We start from the raw sequence: 19,743 nt of genomic DNA on the forward strand, positions 1-19,743 counted from the left end.
GTTCCCTTCCTCAAAGAACTCCATCAGTCTTATTGGACACGATCTGCCCTTCACAAAGCCTTGCTGACTGTCCTTTATCAGACCATGATTCTCTAAATGCCCATAGATCCTATCTCTAAGAATCTTTTCCAACAGCTTTCCCACCACAGACTTAAGGCTTACTGGTCTATAATTACCTGGACTATCCCTACTACATGTTTTGAACAAGGGGACATCATTTGCCTCCCTCCAATCCTCTGGTACCATTCCTGTGGACAACGAGGACATAAAGATCCTAGCCAGAGGCTCAGCAATCTCTTCCGTCGCCTCATGGAGCAGACTGAGGAATATTCCATCAGGCCCCGGGGACTTATCTGTCCTAATGTATTTTAACAACTCCAACACCTCCTCTCCCTTAATATCAACAGGCTTCAGAACATCAACCTCACTCATATTGTCCTCACCATCAAGTTCCCTGTCATTGGTGAATACCAAAGAGAAGTATTCATTGAGGACCTCGCTCACTTCCACAGCCTCCAAGCACATGTTCCCACCTTTATCTCTAATCTGTCCTACCTTCACTCCTGTCATCCTTTTGTTCTTCACATAATTAAAGAATGCCTTGGGGTTTTCCTTTACCCTACTCGCCAAGGCCTTCTCATGCCCTCTTCTTGCTCTTCTCAGCCCTTTCTTGCTATCTTATATTCCTCAATAGACCCATCTGATCCTTGCTTCCTAAAACTCATTTATGTTGCCTTCTTCCACCTGACTAGATTTTCCACCTCACTTGTCACCCATGGTTCCTTCACCCTACCATTTTTTATCTTCCTCACCGCAACAAATTTATCCCTAACATCCTGCCAGAGATCCCTAAACATCGACCACATGTCCCTAGTACATTTCCCTGCAAAAACATCATCCCAATTCACACCTGCAAGTTCTAGCCCTATAGCCTCATAATTTGCCCTTCCCCAATTAAAAATTTTCCTGTCCTCTCTGATTCTATCCTTTTCTATGATAATGCTGAAGGTCAGGGAGTGGTGGTCACTGTCCCCCAGATGCTCATCCACTGAGAGATCTGTGACCTGACCCGGTTCGTTACCTAATAGTAGATCTAGTATTGCATTCCCCCTAGTCGGCCTGTCAACATACTGTGACACGAATCCGTCCTGGACACACTTAACAAACTCTGCCCCGTCTAAACCCTTGGAACTAATCAGGTGCCAATCAACATTAGGGACGTTAAAGTCACCCATGATAACAACCCTGTTATTTTTGCATCTTTCCAAAATCTGCCTCCCAATCTGCTCCTCGGTATCTCTGCTGCTACCAGGGGGCCTATAGAACACTCCCAATAGAGTAACTGCTCCCTTCCTGTTCCTGACTTCCACACATACTGACTCAAAAGAGGATCCTGCTCCATTACCCACCCTTTCTGTAGCTGTAATAGTATTCCTGACCAGTAATGCCACCCCTCCTCCCCTTTCCCCCCCTCTCTATCCCTTTTAAAGCACTGAAATCCAGGAATATTGAGAATCCATTCCTGCCCTGGTGCCAGCCAAGTCTCTGTAATGGCCACTACATCATAATTCCATGTATGTATCCAAGTTCTCAGTTCATCCTCTTTGTTCCTGATGCTTCTTGCATTAAAGTACACACACTTTAGCCCTTCTACCTTACTACCTTTACACCCACAAAAAGCAGTGGGTGTAAGACCACAAAAAGCAGTGACTGGTTTGAGGCAAAGTCCAACATCATAACTCCTGTCTTCGAAGTCAATCGTGCAGCTCTCACAGAGTACAAGCACTCACCATCTAACCAAACACTCCAGGCACTTCAAGCTGCTAGAAGCGAAGGGCAACGGACTGAAAGGCAGTGCGCAAATGAGTACTGGCTCCAGCTCCGTGAGAACATTCAGACAACAGCTGTGACAGGCAACATCAGATCGATGTACGATGGTATCAAGAAGGCCCTTGGACCATTGCAGAGCAAGACACACCCCTGAAGTCATCCAATGGTGAAATAATCACCGATAAAAGCAAGCAGATGGAACGCTGGGCAGAACATTACTCTGGCTCTACTCGAAGGGAAAATGTTGTTAGCCCAGCCACTGATGCGATCGACTATCTACCAGTCATGGATGAACTCGACTCTGAACCAACCATTGAGGACCTCAGCAAGGCAATTGCCCGTCTGGCCCCAGGGAAAGCTCCTGGCAATGATGGGATTCTTGCGCCGGAGAGCAAGAACAAAGGTTTGAAAGAACTTAATGCATGACATGCTGTTTGCTGATGACACTGCTATAATCTCACACACCAAACAGCAACTACAAACTCTCATGGACCAATTCTCTAAGGCATGCAAGAACTTCAGGCTTACCATCAGCCTAAAGAAAACAAATGTCCTTGCCCAGAGTGTAGTGGAGACACCAGTCATTACCATCGACAATTACAATCTAGAAGTGGTCCACAAGTTCACATATTTGGGGTCGAACATTAGCGACACTCTCTCCCTCAATGCTGAAATCAATAGGCGTATCAGCAAAGCAGCATGGATCCTTGCTCGACTCTCCTCACGGGTCTGAGAGAATCCGAAACTCACTACAAAGACCAAGACTGCTGTGTGCAATGCATGCATTATTAGCACCCTCCTGTATGGTAGACAGACTTGGACCATCCACTCCAAGCAGGAGAGGAAACTCAATGGTTTTCACCTGAGTAGCCTTCGCTGCATCCTCAGCATCACCTAGAGAGACGAAGTCCCAAACTCTGAGATCCTCTCCCGCGCTGGACTTCCCACAATGTTCACGCTTTTAAGACAACGCAGACTGCGCTGGCTGGGCCATGTCCATCGTATGAAGGATGGTAGACTGCCAAAGGACATCCTCTGTGGAGAACTAGCAACAGGCAAGGGGAACGTTGGTAGACCCCAGCTTCGCTTCGAGGACCTCTGCAAGTGCGACATGAAAGCCTTAAAAATCAACCCAGAGTGCTGGGAGGATACAGCAGATGACCACAACAAATGGTGAGGTACTCTTCAGCAACACCTAGAGCAAGGCAAAAGAGTGATCCTGAGTCAGTTTGAGGAGCTGAGAGCTAAACGGAGAGCACAGCGGACAACAATTCCACAACGCCATACACATGCAGCAACCGTGGTAGAGCCTGCTGTTCCAGGACCGGCCTCACTAGCCACAGTCTCGACAAACCAGTGACTACCAGAAGTGCAATACCCATGGTCAACCATGACCGACAGAGGCCACACACACATACCTGGCTGAACCACTTTCTCTGGCAGGTTATTCCGTATACTCACCACCCTCTCTCTGCGTGAAGAAGTTGCCCCTCACTTAGTGAAAATGAACCAGGACGTCGAAATTTTTAACACTACCTTTCATCACCTCAGGTAACTTATATTCAATGTAATGTATAACACGGATAAAGCCCATGAGATAGCCCTGTTTCCTCTACGTCACTGTGCAGTGTGTGTGTACGCGCCATCGTTGCTGCTGCCGTTCTGCAGGCTTCCCGCGAGCCACTACTTTTAAAAGCTGCAGTCCTGCTCTGCCGCACACCCAGAGTTTCCACAACTGCTGCCGGCAGTGCCAGTGCAAACTCGACTACCTGCTGTACTGCGTGGGGGAGCATGCCGCTTGGATTCCAACCGTGAGCAAGCGCGAATCGAGACTCGTCGCCTCTTCGGACCGTCGGCTTCTGGCTTGGCCCAAGACACAAGATGTACGATAACTTGGACTTGGGAATACAGAAGATGTATCAGCAGAGCCAGGGTGATCGCTGAGAGAATTCCAAACCATTCCCAGCAAGTGCAGGGTAAACAGTGCGCGCCACTGTGAACGATAACCTGTTCTGTAGCGTATCCGTGTGGTTTTTTTGTAGCAACTGACTCTTCCCACGAGGTGGACATTTTCAGTATTACCCTACAAGGCAGTCCTGCGGATTTTAGAAATCTGGCTGAATTGCATTTTCATTTCCCTCTGAGGAAAGGTGATTCTGACGATGATCTCTGTTATTGCCTATGATTAAAAACTTCCTAAATTATTGTTTGAGTGATTTTGTAAAGTGATTGAAATGCATACAGCAAGAGGAGTAGATTCAAATGCTTTAATCGCTCCAACTAACTTCATCTCGCTCCTACTATCGCATAATGTGTTAATGTAAACCAGCTTGAAGTGTCAAAAATCAGCGATAGGTCACTACGATTTATTGCTTCCCTCTCTTACCAAAGCATTTTTATATTCTGTGCAACAGATCAACAGGATAAGACTCGGACTTTGTGCAGAAGAGACCATCTGATATTGCACTTCCAAAACTAAGCACAACTACTAGAACAGATGTTTTTAAAAGATATTTTAAAATATTTTTAAAGTTAAAATTTGTTGTCAACTAGTCAAAAAATTCTTCAAGAGAACAATCCGAAAATGAGCGCTGTGTGCACATAGGGTTTCTACGCGACCCCAAAATGTACTGTAGAAAAACAAACTGGTGGCAAGCACACCGACCAGCTTTCAGTAGTTTCAGCAGACTTTCAAAGGACCATTAAGATATAGCGGGAGAATTAGGCCATTCAGCCTGAAAAAGTCTGCTCTGCCATTCCATAATGCCTGATTTATTTCCCCTCAACCACTTTCTCCTGCCCCCTCCCTGTAACCTTTGATGCCCTGATTAATCAAGAACCTACCAAACTGCGCCTTAAATATCCCCAATGACTTGGCCTACACAGCAGTCTGGCAATTAATTACACAGATTACCACCCTCTGGCAAAAGAAATTCCTCCTCTAAATGGACATCCCTATATTCTGAAGCTGTATCCGCTGGTCCTAGATTAACATCCTCTTCACATCCACTCTACCTAGGCCTTTCAATATTCGATACGAGTCAATGGGAACTTTATCCTTCTAAACTTCAGCGAGTACAGGCCCAAAACCATCAAACGCCCCTCATATGTTAAGCCTTTCATTCCCGGGTTCATTCTCGTGAATCTCCTCTGGACCCTCTCCAATGCCAACACATCCTTGCTTAGATAAGGGACCCAAAAATGCTCACAATACTCCAAGTGTGGCCTGACCAATGTTTTATAAAGCTTCAGCATTACATCCTTGCTTATGTATTCTCGTTCTCTTGAAATGAATATTAGCATTGCATTTGCCTTCCTTACCCCCTGTAGCGGTTACTTGAAAACAAACCAAAACCGCTGAGTCTAAGTACAAGGGTTGACACCATACGACACGCCATCCACAATAACGAAGTTCTAAGTCGAAGAAAGTACATTTGATCCATTATTGAGAAACCGGCAAAAACAATTTTAAAAACAATACATTAACGAATGAAACTAAAAATAGCGATGTCACAAAATAAACGTATTTAAGCGTAAATATCATTCCGTCTTCCTCTCTGGTTCTAACTTAAACTAAACTGACCTTAGACAAAACATAATTATATACTCTTCACATTTACAACGCCTCACCCACGTGACAAATTACCCATAAAAACACAACACAAAATACAATACAGACAGAAAATAGATCTTACATCCCAGCCCCTAATTATTACACTATAATAATTACAACTACATATTACTAAAAATAGACTTGAAATCTTAACATCTATTCAAACGTTCTCTTTCTTCTTCTTTCAGACAAGTCATTCAACAGTCAACTCGGCCAGGGGTTACCATCGCTTAAACCACTACAAAGTGATCTTTACCACCACTCTCTGTCAGGGTTAGTAAAGCAAGTCAAAATCATGAAGCTTCTAGAGCTGCAACTCTTCAATCCTCTGCCTCCTGCAGAAGACAGATCTTGGTTATAGGCCTGTCTAGACAACTAATATCGATAGAAACATATAAAACCTACAGCACAATATGGGCCCTTTGGCCCATAAAACTGTGCCGAACATGTCCCTACCTTAGAACTACCTAGGCTTACCCATAGCCCTCTACTTTTCTAAGCTCCATGTACCTATCCAGGAGTCTCTTAAAAGACCCCATCATTTTCACCTCCACTGCTGCCGCCAGTAGCCCATTCCACAGACTCACCACTCTCTATGTAAAAGATCTTACCCCTGACATCTCCTCTGTACCTACTTCCAAGCACCTTAAAACTATGCCCTCTCGTGCTCGCCATTTCAGCCGTGGGAAAAAGCCTCTGACTATCCACACAATCAATGCCTCTCATTATCTTGTACACCTCTATCAGGTCACCTCTCATCCTCCGCCACTCCAAGGAGAAAAGGCCAAGTTCACTCAACCTATTCTCATAAGGCATGCTCCCCAATCCAGGCAACATCCTTGTAAATCTTCTCTGCACCCTTCCTATGGTTTTCACGTCCTCCCTGTAGTGAGGCCACCAGAACTGAGCACAGTACTCCAAGTGGGATCAATATTGGTCTTGATGCACATCTACCCAACACAAATCCTCTTCTGTCTGGAAAGACTTGAATGACTCTTCCCACAATCCATGAGTTTTGAGGCACTGCCTCATCAACTATGTGCATAACGTCTCCTGAGAGGAAACTTTTGACAAGTTCTCTAGGGCGATCCATTGCAGTATCATGCATTCATGAGGGCTTTTGACAATAGTGTTGAAGGCAAGACTGATAACTATGGTGACTACCTCTATTTCATTGAACAGTACATTGGAATCACTATAGAGAACTTGTGGGAGTTTGCCAGCATTTGAACCTGAGGAAGAATATCTAAAGCCCAAGGCTTCACTACAAGAACATCATGGTAATAAACAGAAAATTGCATCTGTCTACATGCAGAAGGCTCTTTCTTGAGCACCTATCAAATCTGAAGATGTGTACGCTCTTCACAACCACGGTCTTATTCTTAGAGGCTGTATATATACAGTACATGCAAAAGCTGGTTATACCTGGTAATATATCGATCGTCATAAAGAAATTGCCCTATATTAGTTTCAATATAATTATGGAGAAGGATAGGTCTGGTCCCAGGGTTGAGATTTTTGATTGGAGAAAGGTTAACTTTAAGGAGATGCGAAAGGATTTAGAAGGAGTGGATTGGGACAAATTGTTTTATGGGAAGGATGTAATAGAGAAATGGAGGTCATTTAAAGGTGAAATTTTGAGGGTACAGAATCTTTATGTTCCTGTTAGGTTGAAATGAAAGGTTAAAAGTTTGAGAGAGCCATGGTTTTCAAGGGATATTGGAAACTTGGTTCGGAAAAAGAGAGATATCTACAATAAATATAGGCAGCATGGAGTAAATGAGGTGCTCAAGGAATATAAAGAATGTAAAAAGAATCTTAAGAAAGAAATTAGAAAAGCTAAAAGAAGATACAAGGTTGCTTTGGCAAGTAACGTGAAAATAAATCCAAAGGGTTTCTACAGTTATATTAGTAGCAAAAGGATAGTGAGGGATAAAATTGGTCCCTTAGAGAATCAGAGTGGACAGCTATGTGTGGAACCAAAAGAGATGGGGGAGAGTTTGAACAATTTCTTTTCTTCAGTATTCACTAAGGAGAGGGATATTGAATTGTGTAAGGTAAGGGAAACAGGTAGGGAAGTTATGGAAACTATGATGATTAAAGAAGAGGAAGTATTGGAGCTTTCAAAGAATATAAAAGTGGATAAGTCTCTGGGTCCCGATGGGATATTCCCTAGGACCTTGAGGGAAGTTAGTGTAGAAATAGCAGGGGCTCTGACGGAAATATTTCAAATGTCATTAGAAACGGGGATGGTGCCGGAGGATTGGCGTATTGCTCATGTTGTTCCATTGTTTAAAATGGGTTCTAAGAGTAGACCTAGAAATTATCAGCCTGTAAGATTGACGTCAGTGGTGGGTAAATTAATGGAAAGTATTCTTAGAGATGGAATATATAATTATCTGGATAGACAGGGTCTGATTAGGAACAGTCAACATAGATTTGTGCGTGGAAGGTCATGTTTGACAAATCTTATTGAATTTTTTGAAGAGATTACTAGGAAAGTTGACGAGGGTAAAGCAGTGGATATTGTCTATATGGACTTCATTAAGGCCTTTGACAAGGTTCCACACGGAAGGTTAGTTAGGAAGGATCAATCGTTAGGTATTAATATTGAAGTAGTAAAATGGATTCAACAGGGCTGGATGGGAGATGCCAGAGAGTAGTGGTGGATAACTGTTTGTCAGGTTGGAGGCCGGTGACTAGCGGTGTGCCTCAGGGATCTGTACTGGGTCCAATGTTGTTTGTCATATACATTAATGATCTGGATGATGGGGTGGTAGATTAGATTAGTAAGTATACAGATGATACTAAGATAGGTGGCGTTGTGGATAATGAAGTTGGCTTTCAAAGCTTGCAGAGAGATTTAGGCCAGTTAGAACAGTGGGCTGAAAGATGGCAGATGGAGTTTAATGCTGATGAGTGTGAGGTGCTACATTTTGGTAGGACTAATCAAAATAGGACATACATGGTAAATGGTAGGGCATTGAAGAATGCAGTAGAACAGAGGGATCCAGGAATAATGGTGCATAGTTCCCTGAAGGTGGAATCTCATGTGGATAGGGTGGTGAAGAAAGCTTTTGGTATGCTGGCCTTTATAAATCAGAGCATTTAAAATAGGAGTTGGGATGTAATGTTAAAATTGTACAAGGCATCGGTAAGGCCAAATTTGGAGTATTGTGTACAGTTCTGGTCACCAAGTTATAGGAAAGATGTCAACAAAATAGAGAGAGTACAGAGAAGATTTACTAGACTGTTACCTAGGTTTCAATACCTAAGTTACAGAGAAAGGTTGAACAAGTTGGGTCTTTATTCATTGGAGTGTATAAGGTTGAGGGGGGACTTGACAGAGGTATTTAAAATTATGAGGGGGATAGATAGAGTTGACGTGGATAAGCTTTTTCCATTGGGAGTAGGGGAGATTCAAACAAGAGGACATGAGTTGAAAGTTAAGGGGCAAAAGTTTAGGGGAATACCAGGGGGAACTTCTTTACTTGGAGAGTGGTAACTGTGTGGAACGAACTTCCAGTAGAAGTGGTTGAGGCAGGTTTGATGTTGTCATTTAAAGTTAAATTGGATAGATACATGGACAGGAAAGGAATGGAGAGTTATGGGCTAAGTGCAGGTCGATGGGACTAGGTGAGAGTAAGCGTTCAGCACGGACTAGAAGGGCCGAGATGGCCTGTTTCCGTGCTGTAATTGTTATATGGTTATATATGCTTAGGGATAAATAGAGAAGGGCGGTCTGTAAACCGCAAAATAATGCACAACCACGAGACTACTTTCACTGACATTAACAAGAGAAAATCTGCAGATGCCAGAAATCCAAGCAACACACACAAAATGCTGGAGGAGCTCAGCAGGCCAGGCAGCATCTATGGAAAAAAGTACAGACGACATTTTAGACTGCTGAAGTATCTTGTCCTGAAATTCAGCTGTACTTTTTTCCAAAGATGCTGCCTGGCCTGCTGAGTTACTCCAGCATTTTGTATGTGTTGCTTTCACTGACATTGTCAAGTTTATTGAAAGTCAAGTAAAGATTACTACACGTGCAGTATTTGGGAATATACAAGATGCTACATCACTGTCAACTAGCAAAGGTCTGAACAAAACTAAGTCACAACTATGTTCTAAGGCTAAAGGAAGCAGTTTTGCCACTATTGTGAGAAGTAAAGCTGAAACTGAACCTGGAACTAATGGAAGAAGATGGCCTCGTCAGCCAAATCTTTCTTTTGGTGTTTTGCAAGGATGAACATGCATTGGATTTCTGCCCTCAGCTGGAGGAAAAAGGCTCAGAGTGAGAGCCTTTCTAGGGAAAATGGTGTCTGCATTGGTTGTTTGTGTACAGGGCACATAAGCAAGGATTGCAGGAAGTGTCTTTCATGTGAGGTATGCAGCAGCAAGCATCCCAGTATACTTCACATTCGCTCTGATGAAAGGGGTGCAGAACTGAAACAAGCTATGAAAGAAGCAGAGACAGCAGTGAGTAGTGCCCTGGTCTAATGGCCTTACAGGGGCTGGCGATCATGATTGTAAACTTCCCGTAATTGCAGTACAAGTGAAGTCTAAGTAGGGTAACACGATGGTGGTTACTTGTGCTTTCCTAGATCAAGGAAGTACTGCAGTGATCTTCACAGTGGGCCTAATGAACAAGCTGAACCTCACAGGAAAAAGGACTCACATTCTCTTACACATCATGGGTCAGGAGTACATCATGAATTTTCTTTAGGATTGGAAGTAACTGACTTAGATGGTGAAAACTATTTTGAACTACCTTAACATCTATATGCAGGAAAGTATGCCTGTCCACAAAGGGAATATTCCTCGTCAGAGAGATCTCCAGGGATGGTCTCACCTGAAACAGGTCCATTTGCCAGAGATTGCTTCAGAAATTGAGCTGCTGATAGGAACTCAGGCATTGGAGTTATTGCAAGTGATTCGCAGTGTGAACAATGGACCCTATGCAATTAGAACGATGTTGGGTTGGACTGTGAATGGGCCACTTAAAGGAGGCCATGGTTTTGGGAGACATAGTGCTCAGCCTGAGATGAGAGTCGACAGGATCTCAGCTTTGAACTTGGATGAGCTTTGGCAGCAGTAGTTCAAGGCAGGTTTCCTTGGATACAGTCAAGATGAACAACCTGGTTTGTTAAAAGAAGACCTCAAGTTCATGGAGCTGGTTGCAAATTCTACACAATTGTTGGATGGCAACCAACAGATTAGTGTACCTTTCAGAATGAAGGAAGTTAACATGTCTAATAATGGGAAGTTTGCAGAACAGAGTGCTCTAAGTATGAGGATGATTTGTCATTTCACACTGACCTCACAGCTTGCATGAAGGATGTCATCTCCAAAGGTTATGCCAAAAGAGTGCCAGTAGAGAATTTGGAATGCAGTGATGGGAAAGAATAGAATAGTACAGCACAGTACAGGCCCTTCGGCCCACAATTTTCTGCCGACCCTCAAACTCTGCCTCCCATATAAGCTCCCACCTTAAATTCCTCCATATACCTGTCTAGTAGTCTCTTAAATTTCACTAGTGTATCTGCCTCCACCACTGACTCAGGCAGTGCATTCCACACACCAACCACTCTCTGAGTAAAAAACCTTCCTCTAATATCCCCCTTGAACTTCCCACCCCTTACCTGAAAGCCATGTCCTCTTGTATTGAGCAGTGGTGCCCTGGGGAAGAGGCACTGGCTATCCACTCTATCTATTCCTCTTATTATTTTGTACACCTCTATCATGTCTCCTCTCATCCTCCTTCTCTCCAAAGAGTAAAGCCCTAGCTCCCTTAATCTCTGATCATAATGCATACTTTCTAAACCAGGCAGCATCCTGGTAAATCTCCTCTGTACCCTTTCCAATGCTTCCACATCCTTCCTATAGTGAGGTGACCAGAACTGGACACAGTATGTGGCCTAACCAGAGTTTTATAGAGCTGCATCATTACATCGCGACTCTTAAACTCTATCCCTCGACTTATGAAAGCTAACACCCCGTAAGCTTTCTTAACTACCCTATCCATCTGTGAGGCAACTTTCAGGGATCTGTGGACATGTACCCCGAGATCCCTCTGCTCCTCCACACTACCAAGTATCCTGCCATTTACTTTGTACTCTGCCTTGGAGTTTGTCCTTTCAAAGTGTACCACCTCACACTTCTCCGGGTTGAACTCCATCTGCCACTTCTCAGCCCACTTCTGCATCCTAGCAATGTCTCTCTGCAATCTTTGACAATCCTCTACACTATCTACAACACCACCAACCTTTGTGTCGTCTGCAAACTTGCCAACCCACCCTTCTACCCCCATATCCAGGTCGTTAATAAAAATCACAAAAAGTAGAGGTCCCAAAACAGATCCTTGTGGGACACCACTAGTCACAATCCTCCAATCTGAATGTACTCCCTCCACCACCACCCTCTGCCTTCTGCAGGCAAGCCAATTCTGAATTCACTGGCCAAACTTCCCTGGATCCCATGCCTTCTAACTTTCTGAATAAGCCTACCGTGTGGAACCTTGTCAAATGCCTTACTAAAATCCATATAGATCACATCCACTGCACTACCCTCATCTATATGTCTGGTCACCTCCTCAAAGAACTCTATCAGGCTTGTCAAGTCTGGTATATTCCACATCCTGGTGATTACCAGCCCAGAAAAGGGCAACTTTTTGTTGTGTTTGACTTGTGGAGTGACTTTTCAAGGAATATCACTTAATGCTCAGCTTTTGCCGGGACCAGACTTACTAGCTCACTGATTGGAGTCATAACCAGATTTGGAAAAGAACCAGTGGTGATCATGGCAGATATTGAATCAATGTTTAATCAGGTTAAAGTACCAGCGGAAGATGTAGATCTGCTAGCAATGATGGTGACCTCAGCTAAGATGTTAGAATGGTGGTGCACCTCTTTGCAGCAACCTCGTCACCCATTTGTGCCAATTTCACTCTTACGAAATGCTCAGAAAGTTCAGCTACGAGACGGTGGATAACTATGCTGGTGACTGCCTTGTGTCAGTGTTCTCTGAGGCAGAAGTGGTGTCTCTGTATCATGGCCTTGTGCTATAGGTGGCTTTCAACTCTCAAAGTGGATAAACAACAGACATAGTGTGCTATCTGTGATAGCAGAAGAGCAAAGAGAGAAAGACATGATCCAAATCCAAACCTTTCAAGGTATTCTTTTGGTGGAGAGAGTACTGAATGTGCAATAGTGCACTTAGTCTGATACTTTCAAGTTTAAGATTACAATCCAAGATAGATCACTTACCAGAAGGGGAATCCTCTCACACATTTAGTTCCACCTACCATCCTTCGGGAATCTTGAGTCCAGTGGTATTATCTGCTAAGATGATCCTACAAAATCTATGCAAGAAAGGGCTTGGCTGGGATGATGCTATAGCAACATCAATTGCTCATGAGTGAACAAGCTGGCTGGAAGAACTCTGCCAGCTGGAAGATTTCAAGGTGTTTGAAACCCTTGGATTTGGTAGAAGTTACACCTCTTTACAGATGTAAGTGAAGATGACAATGAAGCAGTGACCTACCTATTGTTGCACAGCACATGTTCTCATGTGCACAGTGTGTTTATCATTGGAAAATCTAGTTAGCTCCATTGAAGTTAATTTCCATTCCTCATATGGAGCTGCTTCTAAGATCTCACCATTCTTACCACCAGGAGAGTTCCAAAAGGAACAACTATAAGCACAATGTCTCATGGGAGGAAATTGTGTTTTATACCTGACTATTTCTGACATTCCTATAGCTGTGCTAAGTACTCCTGACCCACCATTTCCAAAATGAGCCTGACTTGAATTGGACTTACTTCCATCTGCAATGAGCATAAATGTCTTCCTTTGGAACTCTCCTGGTGGTAAGGGTGGTGAAGTCCTAGGAGCAGCAGATGGTTGAGTGTTAATGGTTCCAAATCATTGGGATCGGAGGGTGCTTTAATAATTGGATGACCATTGATAATAGCCTCTACTTCACAAAGAACTGTGTAGAAACCCTCTTCATCAAGATTTTGTAACTTCATGGAGGAATTGAGAACCTTACATACTTTCTCCCCTTCGCAAGCTCAAAAATTCATCTGGGAATCTTTCTTTGGCAAAAACCATTGATCTTGAAACTCAGGGATCATGGGAAGAGTTATTCAAGTCTTTCCAGACAGAAGAGGTTTTGTGCAGGAGATGCACATCAAGCTTAGACTAGCTGTCTGGAAAGGCCTATAACCAAGATCTGCCTTCTACAGGAGGCAGAGGTTTGAGGAGTTACAGCTCTAGAAACTTCATGATTTTGACAACATACTGACTTGACACAGAGTGGCAGTAAAGATCACTCCATACTGGGCTAACCTCTGGCCTAGATGACTGTTGCATGACTTGCCTGGAAGGAGAAAGAAGAAAGAGGACATTTGTATGAATGTTAACATTTAATGTCTCCTATTTTTAGTAGTATGCAGTTGTAAATATAATAGTGTAATAATTAGGGGCTATGGTGTAGGAGCCATGTATCTAATTTCTGTCTGTCTGCATTGTATTTTGTGTTGTGCATTTATTATGGGTAATTTGTCACATGGGTGGAGTTGCAGTAGGAGTGAAAAGTATAGTTATGTATTCACGCTTCTACCACACCCCCACCCATGTGACAAATTACCCATAATAAACACGCAACGCAAAGTACAATACAGATAGAAAACAGATACATGGCTCCTTCATCCCAGCTCCTAATTATCACACTATAATAATTACATGCAATTTTAACATTCATAGTACTATTCATACGTCTATAATCTAAAGCAACAGTGATTCTACACTGTTACTTAATGTCCTCGTATGTCCTTTGAGCCTTCGTTGAGTACCTCCGGACCATCCTCCACAAGTGGGACTTCCGGTGACCAGACATTTTAATTACAATTCCCATTCCGACGTATTGGTCGATGGCCTCCTCTTGTGCCAAAAAGAGGCCATCCTCAGGGTGGAAGAGCAACACCTTAAATTCTGCCTGGGTACCCTCCAAACTCACGGTATGAATATTGATTTCTCCTTTCCGTAAACAAAATTCTCCTCTACCCCACTATTCCCCACTCTGATATTTTACTTCTTCTCACCCTGCCTATTATTTCCCCTGAGTCCCCTCCTCCTTTCCTTTCTTATATGGTCCACTCTCCTGTCCTATCATTCTCGTATGTCTATCATTCTCTCCTTTTCTTTCTCGTATGGTCCACTCTCCTCTCCTATCATTCTTTCTTCTCCAGCCCTTGATCTGTCCCCCCCCCCCCACCTTTTAATTCAGGCATATTCCCCCTTCCCTCTCAGTCCTGAAGAAGGGTCTTGGCTTGAAACGTTGACTGTTTACTCCTTTCCGTAGATGCTGCCTGACCTGATGAGATCCTCCAGCATTTTGTGTGTGTTGCTTTGGATTTCCAGCATCTGTAGATCTTCTCGTGTTAGCTCTTTGAGCTGTTGGATATGACATTGACCCAGAGTGCCTCAGTGCAGGCTGAGGAGAGTGAACACCCTGAACTAGCTCTTGGGGGTGTAACCCATGCAACAAATGAATCAACATTGACATTGAGTGTGTTGGTTTCTCTCTGTGCCTTATCAATGTAGGAATTCATACCATAGCACTTTTAGCACCTGTCTCACTTAATTTTGACCATCTATGCAGCAGTATCTTCCTGCAACAAGTTGCTCCTTCCTTCTCTGTAGCTGCTATATTATTACTATAATTTGCACATTCAGATGGAGACGAAACGAAAAGATTTTTACTCCTCACGTATGTGAAGGGTGTAAGAAATAATGTCAAAGTCAAAAGTCTTGCTCAACCCCTGCGGATTAGAAACAACAGGTGATGTTGCTTAGCAACAGCTTCGTGGAAACTAATCAAGTCCTTAAGAGATGATTGCACTTGTAAGGCATTTTCCTTAGTTCCCCATAAGATATCTAATTGGTGGTATTAAACCTTTAATTTTGTTTACATTTTTCTTATAGTCTTTTTGAAGACTTTTTAAGTAAGCTTTTGAAGTAAGTTTAATTCCTGTTTTGATAGTCCCAATATGAGGATCACTGGCATCAGCTTCAAACTTCGATTAATTCATGTTACCTTTTATACTGCGACACTTGCAATGAATTCTTTATTTGCCTGCAGCACCGGCGATATTCCGATTCAATAAACATCGTCAACAGACAGTCTGTGCACCTACAGCACTTAAACCAGACCAAACAAATAGCCTTCAATTCAAATGTTGGCAACAGGAATATTTCAGCACTTCAATGAAACAAAGTGACAAACCCTCTGGCAAACAGCAAGCAATTGTGCAACGGCCCCCAATGGATGGGCAACGCCAGGGCTAGATTTAGTGGGGCCGGGGCCCCTGGGCTGGAGGCCCTAATGGGCTCCTGCCAGCACCATAAACTGCTGCTGTACCAAGCCAATAACGGCAAGAACAAGAGCAAAGGTGGTACTGGTCTAAATATCAAAGCTGTGGACCAAGACATTGGTTTAGTACAACACGTAGGCTATAAACTTACAGGCCTTAAGAGGGAGGACAGAAAGTAATACAGATTCTTAGTTTGAAGGACAGCATCTAAAGCACTCAAAAATTGACCTAGGCTTGTAAGCCTTTGTATGCACCGGACATATTTGCAGCACTGTCATAGCACTGCCCCCTGCAGTTGCTTATGTCAGTATTCAGCTCTCCTAAAACTTTGAGCACAGACTCACATAAAGCCTCCCCTGTGTGGCTCTCAATGGGTACAAATTATAAGAATCGCTCCTGAATGTTTCCATCATTTGACACATAACGTAAAATGAATGTGAGCTGATTTACGTGTGCAACATTCATGCTTGAATCAATGCTAATAGAAAAGTATTTGGCCATTTTGACTTCACTGATGATCAATGACAGAACTCGATCGCTCATGAGCTCAATAAACTCCTCACATGTTTTAGGTGAAAGATATGAAGGGCTGCCTGATCCTGTATTTCCAAATTTCTGTATGTGTGCCTTCAAAAATGGGTCAAATTCACTTATTACCTCTAGAATGCCCACGTAGTTGCCGTTATCAGGCCTGCCAAATATGTCACTAGAGCCTCGGATAGCCAGTCCCCTCTCGAGCAAAAACTTCACAACCGCCACCACTCTTCTCAATACATCGGTACAATAGAGACACTCTGACTTGAACAGTTTTTGCAGTTCTGTATCTATTCTTCTGCTGTCAGATGCTAGTGTAATGTAGGTCAGTGTCGTTTTCCTGTGGTGTTTGCTATTTTCATGCTTTCCTATGCGCTCAGTGGCATGTTTCCAGTCGCTCAAGCCAGTTTTGAAGCTGGACTGACAGTTACCATCTGTCATGCGGCATGCAAAACAAAACACACAGCCGGTGGAAGGGGAATATAAGAGCCATTGTCTTGATATGTACTCACCATTTACGAGCTTGCGTTTGAAGTGAAATTTGGAGAAAAAACGTCTCTGCTGTTTGTATACTCGTTCCAAAGCTTTGATATCCATATCCTTATTCTGGCAGGACCCCTGCTCTTTCTTAGCCCGGTACGCTCGGACTGAATCATCTAACGTTTCCTTTCCCCAGCGAGCAGGGTCAGTGCTATAAGGATCCTCAGTAGCGGTAACGTTAACATTAATGGCGGCTTGACTTGGTTATTTGTAGGCCTCTGTGGTCGGGGATCCCAAAGTCATGCTCTCTCCCTCTTCAACGTTAGCTGCTGACTGTAGCAAGGATGGTGCTCCTGTGCTAACGCTGGTGCTAGCGCTAGCTGCTGAACAGGTCTCCATTTGGCCACCGGTCAAAGACTGTGACAAGAGCGATGGTACTGCTGCATCATCGAGAACAGGTTTCAATGTCTTTCTCACGGTCCTCTTTTTCTTGTTCCTTTTTTCTTTTCTGTGCTCCACTCTCGTATTTTTTTTTGTCCGCCATGATGATAGCTACCTATTTTGGGCCCCACTGCTGCTCTGGCCCCTGGGCTGCAGCCCAGCCTAGCTCTGCCTAAAGTCCAGCCCTGCTCCCCACACTGTTCTGCGGGGCATATTGCTGTAGGACTGTCAGCAGAGGGGACAAGGGTCCTCGGCACAGCAGTACTCAGCCCGAACAGGTGACGTTTGCATTCAAGTTCAATGGAAACCAACCTGTGAATGTTTGCACTAGAAAAAGAGCGCTTTCATGTTCTGTGGCATAGCGAAGCACCAACGTAACACAGAGAGAAAAAAACACAGGGTCCTGGCGAGAACAAATATCTGAAGGGCATAACTCTTATTTTAAAAACAACTGCGTATTAGAGAAGTTGGTAAGACCTAGAGTGGATAAATTCTTAGGGTACAGAATTCGGCATTTCAGAATTTGATAAAAGGTGGCTGTTGAGTTAATATAATGAATCGAGTGGGACAATTGTCATATTTCCAAGTTCGCTAATGATACAAACCTAGGTTAGACTGTGAGCAGGATGAGGATGTAAAGGGGCTTCAAGATGAATCTAACAAGCTGAGTTAATGGGCCAGAACATGGCGTGCAGCACGTAATGTTGAAAGATCTGTCCACATTGGTGCAGACACCAGAGAATTAAGTAGTTTTAAATGGGCAAGGATTGGGTAATGTTGTTGTACAAAGGGACTTGTGTGTCTTTGCACACAAATAACTGAAGGCTAATACTCAAGTGCAGCAAGCTCTCAGATCAAATGGTAGGCTGGCCTTTATCTCACAGGGATTTTTTTGAGTGCTGGAGTAAAGATGTCTTATTGCAATTATATGAAACCTGGTGAAGGGTGTAGCTGAAGAATTGTGTACAGTTTTGGTTCCTTCACCTAAGAAAGGATATATTTGCCATCAAGGGGATGCAACAAAGATTCACTGGAGTGATTCCACAGCTGCCCAATTTGTGGTATGAGGAGAGATTAAGTAAATAACGTTCCTATACCTAGAGTTTGGAAGAATGAGAGAGGATCCTGTTGAAACTTAACAAAATTTCAGGGTTCATTGGATGCATTGAGGATGTTTTTCCTGGCTGTGGAGTCCAGAACCAGAGATTACTCACTCAGAATAAGCAATTGCCCATTTTACTTTGATAAGAAGGCAAGTTACTTCATACAGGCAGTGATGAATTTTTGGAATTCTCCACCCTGCTGGGCCATGGAGGCACAGTCATTGAGTTCAGGGCAAGGGTTAATAGACTTCTGGTCATTAAGGATATCAAAGGATATGGAAGTAATGTAGTGGAGGTTGGCACTGAGGTAGATCAGACAGTCTTGATGAATGGTAGAGCAGACTGAAGAGGGCCAAACACCTAATCCTGTTTCTTATCCTTATATTTGAACCAATCTGATCAAACTCCAAAAAGAGAGATGGAAGTAGAACGTGCTGTAATTGTCCAAGAACAACTGGATATTAAAATGGAAAAAAACTGCAGCGGTTTGGAGAATGGGGAATCTGATTCAGTCATGTTAACTACCATGGGAAATTTGGATGTTTCTGGTACTTTACATTTTATGAATAATTTCTGGAAGTGTTTATTTAATTTACATCCGCTATGGTTTTTCCCTTCTTCTGCTAAACATTGCACCCTTGTAGGAAAGCAGAAAGATGAACTCCCACAACCAGCAGATTAGTAAATCACTTCCAACTTGCACAGGAACTAAGCACCTGTACTGTGCTCCGTGCATAGTAATGCTGTCTACTGATGTACATTTCTTTGGGATAGATGTCATGCTGGACAGTAATAACATCTATAAGAGTCAGTAAGAGGAGAAGGTAAACCTGACTAATTTTTGCTCCACAGATTAATTAAATAGGCAGTTGGCAAGTATTCGCATTTGCACCCCTCCTAGCCTGTGTTTGCACACAGAACTAAAAACATATATTGATTTATACACTTACAAGGGAATTAGTTGCACCTACAATATTGGGACATCAGATCAGCCAAGGCCAGAAATTTTGACTTATCTGACTATAAAGGAGGCAACCTGTACAACTGACCAAGTTGTTGAGCTGTGTTTAACCAATTACATTTGTAAACCTGTATGTGTGCATGAAAATTTATGCCTGCTTCATATATGAGCGAGTGACATTTGTTGAAATTTTAATTCTTAAACTTGTATGTTTTTGTTTAAAAGGAGCACACAAATTATTGGATGTCCAATCTTGGGATAGGTTCTGTGATTGGAATACCCACAGCAATAAAGTCTAATTTCAACTTTTCAGCTAAAAAATCTTGGAAAAAAAAGCATGTGATTTGCAGAATTACTTACATTTATTAATTCCTGCATTTGAGAGTTTGTCTGTGGTTTGTTAAT

Source organism: Mobula birostris, chromosome 6 (assembly GCF_030028105.1).
Source record: "Mobula birostris isolate sMobBir1 chromosome 6, sMobBir1.hap1, whole genome shotgun sequence".
Taxonomy (NCBI): Eukaryota; Metazoa; Chordata; class Chondrichthyes; order Myliobatiformes; family Myliobatidae; genus Mobula; species Mobula birostris.